We start from the raw sequence: 12,849 nt of genomic DNA, 5'->3' as shown, positions 1-12,849 counted from the left end.
CACAGGTACCAATTTGTGGTTTTGATACAAGATTGGATACAAGAGATGAACTAGGGTTTTAAGAGGAGATGGTTCTAGTGAAGATGTTGATGGAGATTGACCCTCTCCCGATGAAAGGATCGTTGGTGATGACGTTGGTGATGATTTCCCCCTTCCGGAGGGAAGTGTCCCCGGCAGAACAGCTCCGCCAGAGCCCTAGATTGGTTCCGCCAACGTTCCGCCTCGTGGCGGCGGAGTTTCGTCCCGTAAGATTGCCCATGATTTTTTCCAGGGTAAAAGCGATGATATAGCAGAAGATGGGCACAGGAGGCCCACCAGGGGGCCCAGGAGATAGGGGCACACCCTATAGGGGGGGCCTGTCTCCTGGACAGGGTGTGGGCCCCTTGGTATATTTCTTTCGCTCATAAATTCTTAATAATTCCAAAAAGTTGTTTCGTGGAGTTTCAGGACTTTTGGGGTTGTGCAGAATAGGTTTCCAACGTTTGCTCCTTTTCCAGCCAGAATTCCAGCTGCCAGCATTCCCCCTCTTCATGGTAAACCTTGTAAAATAAGAGAGAATAGCCATAAGCAATAAATATTGATATAAAAGCATGATGCAAAATAGACGTATCGGCCCTTCATGTCCATGTTCGTGCTGAACAAGATGTGTGAGCTCATCTCTAGTGGAGTTAGGACTGACAAGGGCTTCAAGGAGGTGCACTTAAACACCGTTGCGAAGCAGGTGTTCGAGTTCTATGGGCAAGAGGTGTCTGCCACCCAGGTGTACAACCACCCGAGGAAGTGGAGAAGTCGATGGATCCAAGTGTCCAAGCTGAGAGACCTTAGCGGCGCCTCATGGGATGAGAACACTTGCTCCATAGTTCTGGAGGCAGAGCACTACGCCGGCCATGTCGCGGTTAGCTCACAGCCCTCTTCCTTTGCATACTTTCCACCATTGCCTACTCCTAATCGCAACTAACAACACATGTGTTTCATTCTTAGGACCACCCAAGGGACGCTGAGTTCCTCAACACACCCATCCAGAACTACAACTAGATGCAGCACATCTTCTCCTTCGGGCTGGCAACTGGGAAGCATGCCATGGGCTCGGGTGAGCCTCTTGGTTCTCCCATGCCAGACTTCCCTGGGACACCGGATGTCGAGGTCCTTGATGGCCCTGACAAGCCCGCTGCGAAGCCCTTCGACAAGCCATTTGACCACAACCATGATAGGAAGAGGAAGAGAGGAGGCCTGATGGAGGAGGAGATCAATGTCTTTTGCAGCATGACTGAGGCGGTGAATGAGGTGGCAACAACCATCAGGGAGTGCAAGCCCCTCGACGTCCACCCTGACCTGTATGGCGCTGTCATGACCCAGGGTGGATTCAGCGACAAGGCTCTCATGGCAGCTCTCAGCCACCTGCTTGACAACAAGGCCCAGGGTGTTGGGTTCGTTTCCATGGCCGACGCTCACAGGGTGCTGTGGCTCAGGAGCTGCCTGGGCAAGTACTACTACTAGAGTAGTGCTGCCTGTGAGCATGCATATCCCCAACGGCGATGGCGGTGGCAACGACGATGATGATGACGACATACATTTTGTGTAGCTAGGGCTCAAAAACTATTTGATGGTCTGTATATTTTGGTGAGGTGGTATATACTAACTCCTCATGTTGATGGTGAACTTGCAGTGGTAGGACGACACCATCTTTTGGATGTGGTGGTAGGTTAACACCAAGGTAGTGCTAGGTTGAACTTGCTATGCCATATGATCATGCATGCTTTACTTCTGTTATGCTCCATTGTTGTTTCTGTGCTACTTTGCTTGCTACTTGTGCTCCATTGATTTGCTGCTTCAACTCTTCCTCTTGTGCATTGCTAGGGCAAGTGGTATGCCGTGTTCATCGGTGAGGTTCCAGGGGTTTATAGTTCATGGGAAGAAGCCAATGCACAAGTGGCATCGTATAGCAACTGAAACTATAGAGGGTTCAAGACTAGGCAGGCAGCAGAACAAGCTTACTCCGCCTGGGTGCGAAAGCACGGAGGCAGCAGTGTCGACAGTGCCAAGGTTGGAGCTGTCAGAGTGGAAGCTGCTAAGGTGGATCGTCAGTTCGGCCTGAAGCTGAAGAACTTCATCATCTTCGCCCAGTTTGTCACCATTGTTGTGTTGTGGCGTTGGTGTGCTTGTTGTGATCGTTGTGGGTAAGCTCACCAACTAGGGTACAAGGTAAGCACAACATGTACGCCGTATGCAACCAAATGCCGTGTTCATGTGCTGCTAGGGCCAATGCAGCCAACCAAACAAAGTGCACTTGGGTATTACCTAATGCAGGGACTAGGGATGCAGGCAACCAAACAACTTGCTTATGGCGTATTAGGGCCTGTTTTTCCTCAACCAGGCTGGGTTGAGAAGGCTATGCAATGCGACTACTGTTCCAAACTGGAACCAAACACGCCCTTAGAGCATCTCCAGCCGTTCGCCCCCCCAGGGCGGCGAAAAAAAGCCGCCTGGGAGCGAACCGGCGCAAGTTTAACGTTTGGGGGCGATTTGGTCCCCAGTCGCCTCCCACCAGGTCGCCCTGAGTTCGACAAAATTACGTAGAAACTTGTGCAAACTCGGTGATCTGGTATGAACTCGGTGAAATTTCATTGAAATTTGCACAAAAAAAGTAAAAACATGCAAACTACGGCAAACTACGCCAGCCACTACGCCGCTAGACACTACGCCGTGTCCACCATCCGTCATCTACATGCCGAGAAGCCTGTAGAAGCAGGTGTAGTCGCCACCGCCGTCGTCGTCATGCGCCCCACCGGAGCCACCACCGTCCCTGCTGCAACCCTGCCCAGGGTCACCAACGCGCGCCCGGGCGCTGGACGGCCCGGCCTCGTCCTCCTCGTCGCTGTCGAGGATGATGACGCGGCCCTCCTCGTGACCGCATCGCCAGGACTAGAGCTCCGCGTACGCCTGGCACTGGAGGCGCACCTGCTCGCGGACGTAGTCCTCCTTCGCCCATTTTAGGGCGGCCTCGTCGTCGGGGGCCACCATGTCGGCGTGCTCCGGCTTCACGGGGAGCAGGCCTGGCTCGGGCTTCGGCCGGACCAGGCGAAGGGAGCGCAGGGAGGGGCGGGCACCCTCGTTGATGACGAGGGCGCCACTGCGGGTGCGGCACCACTACGGTGTCTCCTCCGGCTATGGATTGACGGGACGGAGAGCCGGCGAGCCGGAGCCCGACGACAAGGATGTCAGATCCATTTTCCGCGGCATCCAGGAACTGCCGCGGCGGCGAGAGAAGGACGGGCGCGTCGGGTACTCGAGGCGCGGCACGTTGTCAGACTCGATGTGGTCAAGGATGGCCTCGAGGGTGCGGCAGGGGACACCCCACCACTCGCACCGTCCTTCAGCGTTGAGGCGGCCGTGGGGAATAACACCGTTGACGCAGGCGATCTGCTCCTCGCGGCGGCGCTCGAAGTACATCGTCCACAGCGTTTCACTGTTGGGCGCGTACCTCGGCTTGTTCTGCTGCTCCTCCGTCAGGGAGGAGCGGATGCGGGTGATCTCCGCCCGCCGTGCCGCCCCTTCTGGCACCTGCGGCACTGGGACGCTGATACGTCTCCAACGTATCTATAATTTTTGATTGCTCCATGCTACTTTATCTACTGTTTTAGGCAATATTGGGCTTTATTATCCACTTTTATATTATTTTTGGGACTAACCTATTAACCGGAGGCCCAGCCCAGATTTGTTGTTTTATGCCTATTTCAGTGTTTCAAGGAAACGGAATATCAGACGGAGTCAAAATGGAACAAAATCAACTAGAGAAGTTAATTTTGGAACGAAACCAACCCAGAGAACTTGGAGTGCACGTCAGGGGAGATACGGGCTACCACGAGGGTGGGGGGCGCCCCCCTAGGCACGCCCCCTGCCTCGTGGGATCCCCGTAGCTCCACCGACGTACTTCCTGCACCCATATATACCTACGTACCCAAAAACTTCCAGAACAGAACCTAGATCGGGAGTTCCGCCGCCGCAAGCCTCTGTAGCCACCAAAAACCAATCGGGACCCTGCTCCGGCATCCTGCCGGAGGGGGATCCCATCACCGGAGGCCATCTTCATCATCCCGGCGCTATCCATGACAAGGAGGGAGTGGTTCACCCTCGGGGCTGAGGGTATGTACCAGTAGCTATGTGTTTGATCTCTCTCTGTCGTGTTCTCTCTCGTGTTCCCTCTATGGCACGATCTTGATGTATCCTGAGCTTTGCTATTGTAGTTGGATCATATGATGTTTCTCCCCCTCTACTCTCTTGTGATGAATTGAGTTTCCCCTTTGAAGTTATCTTATCGGATTGAGTCTTTATGAGAACACTTGATGTATGTCTTGCTGTGATTATCTGTGGTGACAATGGGATATCATGTGCCACTTGATGTATGTTTCGGTGACCAACTTGCGGGTTCCACCCATGAACCTATGCATAGGGGTTGGCACATGTTCTTGACTCTCCGGTAGTAGCTTTGGGGCACTCTTTGAAGTACTTTTATGTTGGTTGGATGAATCTGAGATTGTGTGATACATATCGTGTAATCATGCCCACGGATGCTTGAGGTGACAATGGAGTATCTAGGTGACATTAGGGTTTTGGTTGATTTGTGTCTTAAGGTGTTATTCTAGTACAAACTCTTTTATAGATTGATCCGAAAGAATAACTTTGAGGTGGTTTCGTACCCTACCATAATCTCTACGTTTGTTCTCCACTTTTAGTGGCTTTGGAGTGACTCTTTGTTGCATGTTGAGGGCTTGTCATATGTTCTATCTATGTTATTATCGTTGAGAGAACTTGCACTAGTGAAAGTATGAACCCTAGGCCTTGTTTCCTACCATTGCAATACCGTTTACGCTCACTTTTATCGCTTGTTACCTTGCTGTTTTTATAATTTCAGATTACAATTACCTTTATCTACTATCTATTTTGCACTTGTATCCTCATCTCTTCGCCGAACTAGTGCACATATACAATTTACCATTCTATTGGGTGTGTTGGGGACACAAGAGACTCTTTGTTATTTGGTTGCAGGCTTGTTTGAGAGAGACCATCTTCATCCTACGCCTCCTACGGATTGATAAACCTTAGGTCATCCACTTGAGGGAAATTTGCTACTGTCATACAAACCTGTGCACTTGCAGGCCCAACAACGTCTACAAGAAGAAGGTTGTGTAGTAGACATCAAGCAGTTTCTGGCGCCGTTGCCGGGGAGGTTAGCGCTTGAAGGTATATCTTTAGATCTTGCAATCGAATCTTTTTGTTTCTTGTTTTATCACTAGTTTAGTTTATAGAAGAAAACTACAAAAAGATGGAGTTAAGTTTATCTCATACGCTTCATCTTTTTAATATCTTTCGTGAGTATGATGCAAAAGAAAATTGTGCCAAAGTGTTAGAAGAAGAATGCATTAAATTGTTTGGCACTAAATCTTTGAATGATGAGCATGATTGCAATGTTGTTAGTACGAATTCTTTGAATATCCATGATGCTAATGATGATTGCACTAGTTATGATGAAAATATCTCTTATAAGCATGTCAACTTTTGTGGAGTGCATGTTTGCATGAACACACCAAATAGAGAAGATATTTATTGCAAGAGGCGTAAGTACTTAGAAACCAAATTGTTGCAAGAAGAGCTAGATGAATGTGCTGAAAGATTCAATATTTTTTGCGCTCCTTGTGAACTTTGCAATGAACATGGTCATTTAAAGCTCCAATGCTATTTGTTTCATGATCAAGTCGTGTCCAAATATTGTGATAATTTGATTACCCTTGAGCATCATAAAGAGCTTAGCCTTCTTTTGGGTTATGAAGAAATGAAACGTATAACTGAGGGTATTCCAAAATTTAATCTTGATAAAATTCTTGATTTTGATCTAGAGAAAATTTATATGTATTATGCGGAGAATTGCATTGAAAATCCTTATATTGCCAATTACCTAAAGAAAAGAAAGCAAATGGAAGATGATGAGAATACTAATGAAAGGGAAGAGGCTTCCCAATCTCCTCCTATTATTTCTTATGATGAATCAGGTAACGAGGAGGAGCTTTCTATTCAGCCAATCTCATCAATAAGGAGCTCAAAGAGGAAGGTTGAACCTACACATAATGTGAAGAAGAAAAAGAAAAGAAGGAGCAACAAAGGTAAAAAGGTATCCCTCCCAAATGATGTTGCTCCTACTACTCATTGTGATGATGATAATTGCTATACTATTGGTGATATCAATATTTTTAATGATGAGAGTGATTATGCTTATGATATGAAAGGGCCCAAGCTTGGGAAGCTATGTTTGATGAGGATGAAATATTTGAGAATATATTTGCTGGAATTAATGTTTGTCCCAAGCTTGGGGATGCTACATTTAATGAAGATGATATTTTTAGCATCCCTATGCAAAGTTGTTATGATGATAGCATGTCTCCTACCTATGATTATATTGATAAAAGTGGGTTTGGAAGAGTGTCAACTTTAAGAAGTAGTGATCCCACTATTTTGGAGGATGTTGAATCTATTTGTGATGAATATTAAAGTGGATTTGGAAGAGTGTCAACTTTATTTAGTGATTCCACTATCTTGAGAGAGGTTTCAATCGATTATGATGAGAACAAAGTTGCTACTTATGATGATTATTGTGATGAAATTTATGCTATAAAAAGTAGTGATGATTATATTTACAAATCTTGTCATGATTATGAATACCCTTTTTCTGAACATTACTCTTTTAATGTGGAAACAATTTTTAGTGTTCAAGCCTCTTATGATACTCCCGCTATTCATGAGAAGAATTTTGCTTATGTGAAGAGTAGTAAATTTTATATGCTTGTAGATCATGAAAAGAATGTTTTAGGTGCTGGTTATATTGTTGAATTCATTCATGATGCTACTGAAAATTATTATGAGAGAGGAATATATGCTTATAGGAATTGCAATAATATCAAGTTTCCTCCGTATGTGCTTAAATTCTTGAAGCTATGCTTGTGTTACCTTCCTATGCTAGTTGATTATTGTTCCCATAAGTTGTTTGCTCACAAAATCCCTATGCATAGGAAGTGGGTTAGACTTAAATGTGCTAGTCATATTCTTCATGATGCCCCTGTTATGTTTCAATTCTTATCTTTTATGTGAGCATCATTGCGATCATCATGCCTAGCTAGGAAGGCATTAAAGAAAAGCGCTTGTTGGGAGACAACCCAATATTTATCCTTACTGTTTTTGTGTGTACACATGATTATGCTACTGTAGTAATCATGTTTTATAGCTTTTGTTTCAATAAAGTGCCAAGTAGAACCTTTGGGAAGACTTGGGTGAAGTTTATGTGATCTTGCTGTGAAAAACAGAAACTTTAGCGCTCACGAGATTAGCTGCCATTTTTTACTGGAGAGTGCTTTTAGGTTGATTCTTTTTGAAGATTATTAATAGACAAATTCCTCAGGTCCAGAAAGTTATTTCATAATTTTGGGGTTACAGAAGTATACGTTTGATACAGATTACTACAGACTGTTCTGTTTTTGACAGATTCTGTTTTCATTGTGTTGTTTGCTTATTTCGATGCATCTATGGCTAGTATTAAGTGGTATGAACCATAGAGATGTTAGAATACAGTAGATATTGCACCAATATGAATTTAGAATTAGTTCATTACAGTACCCAAGTGGTGGTTTTATTTTCTTATACTAACGGAGCTTACGAGTTTTGTTTTGAGTTTTGTGTGGTTGAAGTTTTCAAGTTTTGGATAAAGATTCAATGGACTATGGAATAAGGAGTGGAAAGTGCCTAATCTTGGGGATTCCCAAGGCACTACAAGGTAAAATTCAAGGACAACCAAGCAACTAAGCTTGGGGATGCCCCGGAAGGCATCCCCTCTTTCGTCTTCGTTCATCGGTAACTTTACTTGGAGCTATATTTTTGTTCGCCACATGATATGTGTTTTGCTTGGAGCGTCATTATCTTTTGTTAGTTTTTGCTTGATGTTAGCTAGAATAATGTTTTGCATCTTTAGTTTCAATAAAAAAGTCAAGGATAGCCTTTGCCATGCTTATTTTGCTAGTTTGCATGTTGCTGTTTGAAAACAGAAAGTTTACCGCTGTTGTAAAACTTCCCTAGAAAAGTCAGAGAATGGTATAATATTGAATCTTTTTGCATATTAAGCTATGATAAATTTATTACAGTGGGAATTTTAGTTCATAATTTTTGGAGTCAGGGAAGTATTGTTACTCTTGCATTCTTTACAGACTGTACTGTTTTGGCAGATTGCTGTTATGTTTGCATATGTTTGCTAGTTTAATGATTCTATTTGAGGATAGGAGTATTAAATATGCAGAGGCATTTAGTATTCAATGTTGAATAATAATGTTAGTGATTTGTTACAGTAGAAGATGATAAGGTTTTGCATTGGTTTATACTAACCTATCTCACGAGTTCTTGTTGAGTTTGTTGTGAATGAAGCTTTTGATAAAAAGAAGAGAAATCATGATATGAGAGGAATTAAGGAGACACAAAAGTTCAAGCTTGGGGATGCCCAAGGCACCCCAAGATAATATTTCAAGAAGTCTCAAGCATCTAAGCTTGGGGATGCCCCGGTAGGCATCCCACCTTTCTTCTTCAACAATCATCGGTTAGTATCGGTTGAGCCTAAGTTTTTGCTTCTTCACATGAGTTGTGCTATCCTTGTAATGTATCTTTCTTTAGCTTTGCTTGCTGTTTGAATAAATTATCAAGATCTGAAATTCTTTGATGTTAGAGAGTCTTCACATAGTTGCACAATTATTCGACTACTCATATATCTTCACTTATATCTTTCGGAGTAGTTTGTCATTTGCTCTAGTGCTTCACTTATATCTTTTAGAGCATGGTGGTAGATTTGTTTTAAAGAAACTATTGATCTCTCATGCTTCACTTATATTATTTTGAGAGTTGTTAATAGCATGGTAATTTGCTTAAAGATAATATACTTGGTATTCAAGATATGTGAAACTTTCTTTTGAGTGCGTTGAATACTAAGATAAGTTTGATGCTTGATAATTGTTTTGAGATATGAAGGTGATAATATCAAAGCAATGCTAGTTGGGGTGATTATGAATTTAAAGAATGCTTGTGTTGAAGTTTGTGATTCCCGTAGCATGCACGTATGGTGAACCGCTTTGTGATGAAGTCGGAGCACAATTTTATTTATTGATTGTCTTCCTTATGAGTGGCAGTCGGGGACAAGCGATGGTCTTTTCCTACCAATCTATCCCCCTAGGAGTATGCGTTTAGTGCTTTGGTTTTTGATGACTTCTAAATTTTTGCAATAAGTGCATGAGTTCTTTTGATTAGTGTTGAGTCCATGGATTATACGCACTCTCACCCTTCCACCATTGCTAGCCTCTCTAATACCGCGCACTTCTCGCCGGTATCATACACCTACCATATACCTTCCTCAAAACAGCCACCATACCTACCTATCATGGAATTTCCATAGCCATTCCGAGATATATTGCCATGCAACTCTCCACCGTCCCGTTCATATGACATGCATTACTTTTGTCATATTGCTTTTTGCATGAACTTGTAGTTGACATTGTATTTGTGGCAAGGCCACCTTCATAATTTTCATACATGTCACTCTTGATTCATTGTATATCCCGGTACACCGCCGGAGGCATTCATATAGAGTCATATTTTGTTCTAAGTATCGAGTTGTAATTGTTGAGTTGTAAGAAAAATAAAAGTGTGATGATCATCATTATTAGAGCATTGTCCCAGTGAGGAAAGGATGATGGAGATTATGATTCCCCCATAAGTCGGGATGAGACTCCGGACTTTATGAAAAATAAAAGAGGCCAAAGAAGCCCCAAAAAAGAGTGGCCATAAAAAAGAAAAAAAAAGAGAAAGGCCAAATAAAAAAATGAGAGAAAAAGAGAGAAGGGACAATGCTACTATCCTTTTACCACACTTGTGCTTCAAAGTAGCACCATGATCTTCATGATAGAGAGTCTCATATGTTGTCACTTTCATATATTAGTGGGAATTTTTCATTATAGAACTTGGCTTGTATATTCCAATGATGGGCTTCCTCAAAAGTGCCCTAGGTCTTTGTGAGCAAGCAAGTTGGATGCACACCCACTTAGTTTCTTTTGTTGAGCTTTCATATACTTATAGCTCTAGTGCGTCCGTTGCATGGCAATCCCTACTCACTCACATTGATATCTATTGATGGGCATCTCCATAGCCCATTGATACGCCTAGTTGATGTGAGACTATCTTCTCCTTTTTGTCTTCTCCACAACCATCATTCTATTCCACCTATAGTGCTATGTCCATGGTTCACGCTCATGTATTGCGTGAAAATTGAAAAAGTTTGAGATTATTAAAGTATGAAACAATTTCTTGGCTCGTCATCGGGGTTGTGCATGATTAAATACTTTGTGTGATGAAGATAGAGCATAGCCAGACTATATGATTTTGTAGGGATAACTTTCTTTAACCATGCTATTTTGAGAAGACATGATTGCTTTGATTAGTATGCTTGAAGTATGATTATCTTTTATGTCAATATGAACTTTTGTCTTGAATCTTTCGGATCTGAATATTCATGCCACAATTAAGAAGATTTACATTGAAATTATGCCAAGTAGCACTCCGCATCAAAAATTCTTTTTTATCATTTACCTACTCGAGGACGAGCAGGAATTAAGCTTGGGGATGCTTGATACGTCTCCAACGTATCTATAATTTTTGATTGCTCCATGCTACTTTATCTACTGTTTTAGGCAATATTGGGCTTTATTATCCACTTTTATATTATTTTTGGGACTAACCTATTAACCGGAGGCCCAGCCCAGATTTGCTGTTTTATGCCTATTTCAGTGTTTCGAGGAAAAGGAATATCAGACGGAGTCAAAACGAAACAAAATCAACTGGAGAAGTTAATTTTGGAATGAAACCAACCCAGAGAACTTGTAGTGCACGTCAGGGGAGATACGGGCTGCCCACGAGGGTGGGAGGCACCCCCTGGGCGCGCCCCCTGCCTCGTGGGACCCCCGTAGCTCCACCGACGTACTTCCTGCACCCATATATACCTACGTACCCAAAAACTTCCAGAACAGAACCTAGATCGGTAGTTCCGCCGCCGCAGGCCATCTTCATCATCCCGATGCTATCCATGACGAGGAGGGAGTAATTCACCCTCGGGGCTGAGGGTATGTACCAGTAGCTATGTGTTTGATCTCTCTCTCTCTCTCTCTCGTGTTCTCTCTCGTGTTCCCTCTATGGCACAATCTTGATGTATCCCGAGCTTTGCTATTGTAGTTGGATCTTATGATGTTTCTCCCCCTCTACTCTCTTGTGATGAATTGAGTTTCCCCTTTGAAGTTATCTTATCGGATCGAGTCTTTATGAGAACACTTGATGTATGTCTTGCCGTGATTATCTGTGGTGACAATGGGATATCATGTGCCACTTGATGTATGTTTTGGTGACCAACTTGTGGGTTCCACCCATGAACCTATGCATAGGGGTTGGCACACGTTCTTGACTCTCCGGTAGTAGCTTTGGGGCACTCTTTGAAGTACTTTTATGTTGGTTGGATGAATCTGAGATTGTGTGATACATATCGTATAATCATGCCCACGGATACTTGAGGTGACAATGGAGTATCTAGGTGACATTAGGGTTTTGGTTGATTTGTGTCTTAAGGTGTTATTCTAGTACGAACTCTTTTATAGATTGATCCGAAAGAATAACTTTGAGGTGGTTTCGTACCCTACCATAATTTCTATGTTTGTTCTCCGCTATTAGTGGCTTTGGAGTGACTCTTTGTTGCATGTTGAGGGCTTGTCATATGTTCTATCTATGTTATTATCGTTGAGAGAACTTGCACTAGTGAAAGTATGAACCCTAGGCCTTGTTTCCTACCATTGCAATACCGTTTACGCTCACTTTTATCGCTTGTTACCTTGCTGTTTTTATAATTTCAGATTACAATTACCTTTATCTACTATCTATTTTGCACTTGTATCTTCATCTCTTCGCCGAACTAGTGCACCTATACAATTTACCATTGTATTGGGTGTGTTGGGGACATAAGAGACTCTTTGTTATTTGGTTGCAGGGTTGTTTGAGAGAGACCATCTTCATCCTACGGCTCCTACAGATTGATAAACCTTAGGTCATCCACTTGAGGGAAATTTGCTACTATCCTACAAACCTGTGCACTTGCAGGCCCAACAACGTCTACAAGAAGAAGGTTGTGTAGTAGACATCAGACGCCGCCGGCGCTCAGCCTCCACGCCCCGTCACGTGCATGTCAGGTGGCGCCGGGTATCGGCCTCGTAGAGGAGGCGCGCCTCCGGCTCTTGGAGGTGGCGGCGGCCGAAGCCGTTCGCCGCTGCGCCATCGCCTGGAAACCTCTCGGCCATCTTTGCTTTGCTCATCGGCGGGAAGGGGGGGAGAGGGTTTGCTTTTGCGAGGGCGGACGCAGGGGAGGTTGTGGCGTTCACTGGCGGGGAGGGGTCGCCTTTTATAGCCCTAGCGGGGCGGCGGGGAGGCTGCATGCAAAGCCTTCACTGCGCCGCCCGTGCGGCATCAATGGAGGCTGACCGGCGCGGCAGCGCGGCAGCCTTGGCCAGCCTTGGCATTGATTCCCGCAGGAACCGAGGCGATGAGGGCGACGAAGCGGCGTCTCGCTGACTAGGCGGGCCCGCCCCCGTTCACGCCAAAACCGGTTGTCCCGGCGCCCCCAGCATGCCGGGTTCAGCCTGGGTTCGCCGACACTAACTTCGGCCCAAAGCGGCGAAAAACAGGCTTTTGGGGGCGCGACTGGCCCGTTTCAGCGCCGGCACGAAGAAATCGCCT

Source organism: Triticum dicoccoides, chromosome 3B (genome assembly GCF_002162155.2).
Source record: "Triticum dicoccoides isolate Atlit2015 ecotype Zavitan chromosome 3B, WEW_v2.0, whole genome shotgun sequence".
In the NCBI taxonomy this organism is placed as follows: Eukaryota; Viridiplantae; Streptophyta; class Magnoliopsida; order Poales; family Poaceae; genus Triticum; species Triticum dicoccoides.
The sequence above is the reverse complement of the archived record's forward strand: the minus strand, read 5'-3'. Positions refer to the sequence as shown.